The following is a 7,152-nucleotide window of genomic DNA, read 5'->3' as shown; positions in this document are numbered from 1 at the left end:
TGAAAGTTGCTAGAGACAAGCGTTTAAAAAGCTCTCCTTGCCTAACAAAACTCCTATCCAGGTAGAGCAAACGAATCCTGAGTACTGGACACTATCCTGCTCCCCATAATACTCTTTTTGATTTGGAACATAATTACTTAGAAATTCTCAATGCAGGGGGCATAGCTCACCGCTGGCTTTCTTTAAAGAATCTACCCAAACCAACATGCTGCACTGTCTCCACTTCCAAGCCTAGCTCTGCTCACACCAGGCATGCTGTACTGTCTCCACTCCCAAGTGTAGCTCTGCTCACACCAGGCCTAGCTCTGCTCAAACCAGGCCTACCTCTGCTCACACCAAGCCTAGCTCTGTTCACACCAGTCCTAGCTCTGCTCATACCAGTCCTAGCTCTACTCACACCAAGCCTAGCTCTGCTCACCACCAGTCCTAGCTCTGCTCACACCACGTCTACCTCTGCTCACACTAAGCCTAGCTCTGTTCACACCAGTCCTAGCTCTGCTCACACCAGTCCTAGCTCTGCTCACACAAGACCTAACTCTGCTCACACCAAGCCTAGCTCTGTTCACACCAGTCCTACCTCTGTTCCTCTGTTCACACCAGTCCTACCTCTGCTCACACCAGTCCTACCTCTGCTCACACCAGTCCTAGCTCTGCTCACACCAGTCCTAGTTCTGCTCACACCAAGCCTAGCTCTACTCACACCAGGCTTAGCTTCTTACATGCTTCCAAACAGTAGAACAGGAACACGTCCAAATTTTTTTTTTATGTATGTGGGTGTTTTACTTGCAAGTATGTTTGTGCAACATGTGTGTGCCTCATGCCTGTGGTGGCCAGAGACTGTATGGTCTCCTGCAACTGAAGTTATAGACATGTGTGAGCTGCCACATGGGTGCTGGTAATTAAACCCAGGTCCTCTGCAAGAGCAGTTTTTGCTCTTAACCACTGAGCCACCTCTCCAGCCACCCCCTCTCCCATGTCTTTTTTAAGACAATGCCTTGCTATGTAGCACTAGCTGACCTGGAACTCTACGTAGATCAGGCTGGCCTGGAACTTACAGAGATCTGCCTGCCTCTGCCTCCCACATATTAGGATTTAAGGTGGGCATTACTAGGCATGACCAAATTCTTTTTATGTTGCCAGCATTACCCTGACTTAAAAAAAAAAAAAAGACAAAGATACTATTTAAAAAAAAAAAAAGCTCCGCCAGATCACCGTCATCATGGTCACGAGCCACATGCAGCCCATAAAGCTGGCTAGGGTAACCAAAGTTCTGGGCAGGACCAGTTCTCAGGGACAGTGCATGCACGTGCGTGTGGAACTGGTGGATGATACCAGTTGCTATATCATCCGAAAGGTCAAAGGCCCTGTTGAAAGGGTGATGTGCTCAACCTCTTGGAGTCAGAAAGAGAGGCTTGGAGGTTGCGCTGACCCTGCTGCTGGGTCCTGGATATCCACTACTTAACCCACGGGATGAGCTGTAACTGTTAACTAAAGCATGTGTAATCCCAGCACACAGGGGTGCAGTGGCTGGTGGATCTCTGTGAGTTCAAGGCCAGCCTGGTCTACCAAGCGAATCCAGTCCAGGAAAGCCAAGGCTACACATAGACACCCTGTCTTGAAAAACCTAAAAGGAAAGAAAAACAAACAAACAAAAACAAATCACACACCAAGACCACATGGGGCAAGGATGGGGGCCCGGTTGGTGTTTGAGAGGTGGTCTTTATGACCCAGGCTGACTCAGCTGAAGTATGGTCAAGGCCCTTTGTCAGCACTCACCCCACTGTAATCATAGGCTGCACAAAGAATGGTAGGAACCGAAGGAAGAATAAAGCAAAATAAACATAATAGCTTGACCACGGAAGTTGGATGGCAAAATGCTAAGCACTGCCCCATAAGACCTGCCCCCACCACAGGAGCTCCTGAGATCCCCCCAAAACACACACCCAGGGTCTCCAGATCTCTCTCAGGTCAGAATGGCTGAGTCACAGGCAACATCTCCTAGCTCATTTGGTTCTGTTTTCTATTGAATTTGGAAGGTGTGTGCTTAGGTCACAGTTCTTAGAGCCCTGCAGCCTGATTCTGACAACTGCCAGGTGCTCTTTTGGTTCCTGAAGCAGAGTCTTGGCAGTATTGGGCTGCGACCCTGACACCCTGGGTGCCCTGCCCTCCCCACCAGCTCTCCCACCTCAGCTGGGGCATTCCCCACATTCCTTCCCTGCTTTGTTTGTCAGAGCATAGTGATGTGACAGAGGCAAACAGAACAATGAAGTGTCAGTAAGAGAGAGTGGCCAGTCACAAATGTGGAAGGACATCTGGCTGCTTCTCCCCGGTCGCAGGGACTCACGGGAATCCATTGGCTTGCCTTCAGCACTCGTTCCCTCACTCACCACCCTGGCCCGTCACCTAGAGTGTGTATCACACACACGGAGGATCCGGCCAGCTGGGAATTTGCAGGCTAGTGTAAGAATCTTGCTAAATAAAATCGGAGCTGCGAGGCAGGTGCTAACTGTAATTAGGAAAACAGGCCGTTTGCCCACTGGAGGAAGGTAACAACGGAAGAGTGGCCAGGAAATGGTTGCCCAAGGTGGGGGGTGGGGGGGAGGTGAGATTGCTCTGCATCAGTGCAGACAGAGGGAGGACGCAGTCCAGGGACAGGAAGTCCTCCCAGCACAAACAGCTTGAGTGAAGGCTTGGAGGCATCCGAGGAAACCAGGCTGCTGACCAACGGCAGTTAGCTGAGCCCAGGAGAAATGGACAGTGTAGGTGAAAGGGACAGAGAACAAGATTTTCAGAACGGGATCCGGCCAGAATCAAAGGCTGGACGATGAGAAATCTGAACTCTGTCCCTTCAGTCTGTTCTTTCCATACACCACATGCAGTTGTTGTGGGTCTGAGCCGAGATAAGCCACAACAGTAAAATACATATTGGATTTCAAAGTTGGAGTGCCAAAGAAAAATAATGTTCACCTGTGCCTGTTATAATGCTTATTGAAAATATTAGCTGGGGGCCGGGCGTGCTGGTGCACACCTTTATTCCCAGCACTTGGGAGGCAGGGGCTGGTGGATCGCTGTGAGTTCGAGGCCAGCCTGGTCTACAAAGCGAGTCCAGGACAGCCAAGGCTACACAGAGAGACCCTGTCTCAAAAAAACTAAAAAAAAAAAAAAAAAGAAAATATTAGCTGGGCGGTGGTGGCACACGCCTTTAATCCCAGCAGAGGCAGGCACATAGCTGTGAGTTCAAGGCCAGCCTGGTCCACAAAGGGAGTCCAGGACAACTAAGGCTACACAGAAAAACCCTGTCTTGAAAAACCAAAAATAGAAAAAGAAGAAAAAATATTATATTTGGAGCATGTTGTAGTAAATAAAGTATATCATTATAAATCATTTTACCTCTTTTTTTTACTTTTTTTATGCTCAAGGACAATTTTATTAGCATTTAAAGAAAAAAATCAGGGTAGGCAGGCTGTAAATATCAGTAACTGTATAAGGGGGTGAGGTGGAGGAGAGTAGAGTCGAAGAGAGAAAACTATGCTCTTTGCAGTAAGTATGGAGGCAAACAGCCACCTAGCAAAAACGAGGTAGATTCAGAGAAGAGTGAGTTAAAAAAAAAAGCCACAGTACCAGAGAAGGTGTTACTTGCATTCTGGCCCGCATTCCAAAGAGAAGGCAGAAAAGATGATGAAGGAAAAGTTTCTCTTTTCTGTGTCAGGACTCAGAGGTACAGATCTCACTATGTTGTCCAGGCTAACCCTCAAACTAACCCTTCTGCCTCAGCCTCCTACGTAGCCGGGACTACAGGTTCACACCCACAGGAAGCAGTCAGGGGCAGTGAGTAAAGATGTTGGCTGCCAAGTCTCAGGATCTGAGTTCGATCCCTCTGGCTCACAGGATAAAAGAAGAGAAGTGATTCACACAAACTGACAGTAAGGCTCTATTGATGAAGTCAGTACCTACACTACTCACTGAATAGAGAAGGCATGGTGTGGAGGTATTAATATTTAATATTGATTCATGTAATTATTAAGGTGGCAGTTTTCCCTTAACCTACTATTTTAGAAATAAATAGAAACGGAAACCTGTTAGGTTTTTTTTTTTTTTTTTTTTTTTTTGAGACAAGGTTTCTCTGTGTAACCTTAGCTGTCCTAGATGCTTTGTAGACCAGGCTGGCCTCGATCTCACAACAATCGACCTGCCTCTGCCTCCCGAGCGCTGGGATTAAAGGAGTGCACCACCACCACCCGGCCCTGTTAGGTTTTTAATAAGCCTTAATACACCTGGGGCTGGGCATGCATTAACCTTCTAAGTTATCTTGTCTATTTTCCATCCAAAAACCACATAAAATACTTGCACATCTTCCGCTTGGCTGTTCCTGATCCATCAGGCCAGTGCTCAGAGTAAGCTGCTCTGGTTCATGCTCACCCATGGTGACCTGTTCTTTCTTCTCCTTCCTCCTCTCTCTCCCTCACATGGTCCTTTCGCAACAACCCCCCCTCCCCCCACACACACACCAAAAAAAGCCTGCAAACCTAGGCTCCACTTACCTTGCTCCCGCCCAGCCTAGGTATAGATACTTTCTTTGCCAATCAGGGACAATTTGGGAGGCAAGGTTTACACCACATGCATTCTGGATATGTGAGAATTTGCTCATAAGGATCTTGGGGAGAAACCCATTAAGATTTGAATACACAGCAGCTCCATATCGGCCATAACAAAGGTGGGCTGCTCCCTACCCAGGATGGGTACCATTCATGGTGCTGGAAGGCACTCTGCACACTACCAAAAGGGGAGAGGTACACCAACCCACCTACAAACCTTTCAGCCTACAAAAGTGACCTGCCTGCAAGATGTGCTGGTGCAAAAGTGGCACCAAGCTTGTGAGAGTAACCAACCCATAGCTGACTAGAATAACTACTACTGTTCTGCCAAAGGAGTGTAGCAATAAAACAGCTAGTAATGAGATTCTGCTATTTTCATAAACCCCTGCCTTGCTCCCCATCACCAGAGAAGCCCCCTCCCGCAGCAGATGGGAACAAATAAATACACAGACCTAAGGCCAGACTCTATATGCAGAGTGAGGAGACTTGGAGCACTCAGCCCTAAAAGGGATGGCTGCATCAAATCCCTCCTCCCCTCAGGGCTCAGGCAACTCTGCAGAAGAGAGACAGAAAGAGTGAAAGAGCCAGAGGGGATGGAGGACACCAAGGAACCGAGGCCTCCTGGACACGCGGGGCCGATGCTCACATATGAACGCAGAGGCTGTGGCAGCATGCACACAGCCTACACGGTCAGCACCAGCTGGGACCCTAGAACTGAAAGGAGAAGTAGACACACACAGACACCATCCCTAACCCAGAAGCTACCTCCAATTGATGGCCACTTGCAAATGAGAAATCTGTTTTCTCCAAGGGAGTCTGGCTGGGGAAACAGAGCACTCTTAAAGAGAGGCCACGGGCCGAGCAGAAGATTACCAAACCACAAACTCAATGAGGATTTTTGTCTCAACTTCAGTCAGGGTGTGTATGTGCGGTTTTTTTTTTTTCATTTTTTATTTATTCTTGTTACATCTCAATGGTTATCCCATCCCTTGTATCCTCCCATTCTTCCCTCCCTCCTATTTTCCCCCTACACCCCTCCCCTATGACTATTCCTGAGGGGGACCTCCTCCCCCTGTATATGCTCATAGGGTATCAGGTCTCTTCTTGGTAACCTGCTGTCCTTCCTCTGAGTGCCACCAGGTCTCCCCCTCCAGGGGACATGGTCAAATATGAGGCACCAGAGTACGTGTGAAAGTCAGACCCCACTCTTCACTCAACTGTGGAGAATGTCCTGTCCATTGGTTAGGAGTTTGAAGTTTACAGTCTGTATTGTCCTTGGCTGGTGCCTTAGTTTGAGCAGGACCCCTGGGGTATGTGTGTTCTTTATGTATCTATTTTGGTTTCCAGTTTCTATGGGATTCTTGGGTGTCCCAACTTGTATGTCTCTGCATCTCTATTTCCTGTGCTTTTTCTGGGGTTATTTTTCTTGTTTGGTAGTTTTGTTCTATACCAATTTGTTTGTTTGTTTTTTATCTTGTTAGGTTTTATTGATATTCCTTAGATACCTTTTTGTTTTCTAAAGCAAGACAGAAAGGGTATGTATCTGAACAGGAAGGGAGGTAGGGGGGAGCTGGGCAGGATAGGGGGAAGGGAACTGTAATCAGAATGTACTGTATGAAAAATCTATTTTCAAAAAAGCCGGATGTGGTGGCGCACGCCTTTAATCCCAGCACTTAGGAAGCAGAAGCAGGTGGATCACTGTGAGTTCCAGCCTGGTCTACAAAGTGAGTCCAGGACAGCCAAGGCTACACAGAGAAACCTTGTCTTGAAAAACCAAAACAATAAAAATAAAAATAAAAACAAACCAAAAAACAACAACAAAAACCTATTTTCAATAAAAGGAGAAATAACAGTGAAAAAAAGGTATGCAGACCTTTGACTTTATGTATTAAATTTATTTTTATATAATTTTTGGAGATGCCATTAGTAAGATTGTCTTTCACTGTTTGTTCCCCTCCCACCCACCGTGTGTGTGTGTGTGTGTGTGTGTGTGTGTGTGTGTGTGTGTGTACTGTCTTGTGATTACCAGCAGACTTATAAGATAACAGTTTCAGCAGTCTATTTTAAGCTGATAAACATTTACAGGAATGCTCTGCTTTTTGCGTTTCCCTTCACGCTAGCTACTTTCACTGAAGTCACAATCTACAACTATTCTTGTAATGTGTTCATTAGCATTATGTAACCACAGTTTTAATGCTCCCCTCTTTTGACTTTTACAGAATGACAATTGACTTACAAACCAGCTGAGTAATAAAGAATTATTTAACAGAGTGGTGGTGACACGTGCCTTTAGTCCTAGCACTTGGAATGCAGAAGTAGGTGGATTTACTGAGTTCAAGGAAAGCCTGGTCTACTGAGTGAGTTCCAGGACAGCCAGGACTACACAGAGAAACCCTGTCTCAAAAAATAAAAAGAAAGAAAGAAAATAAAAGAATTCATGCGTGTGTGTGTGTGTGTGTGTGTGTGTGTGTGTATAGTATGTGTGTGCATATATATATTTTTATTTATTTTTTTTAAATGCTGGCTGGCCCATCACTCCCCTGCACAGAAAGCAGAT

Source organism: Acomys minous (genome assembly GCF_964271855.1).
Source record: "Acomys minous genome assembly, chromosome: 11".
In the NCBI taxonomy this organism is placed as follows: domain Eukaryota; kingdom Metazoa; phylum Chordata; class Mammalia; order Rodentia; family Muridae; genus Acomys; species Acomys minous.
This window is presented reverse-complemented; position numbering follows the sequence as displayed.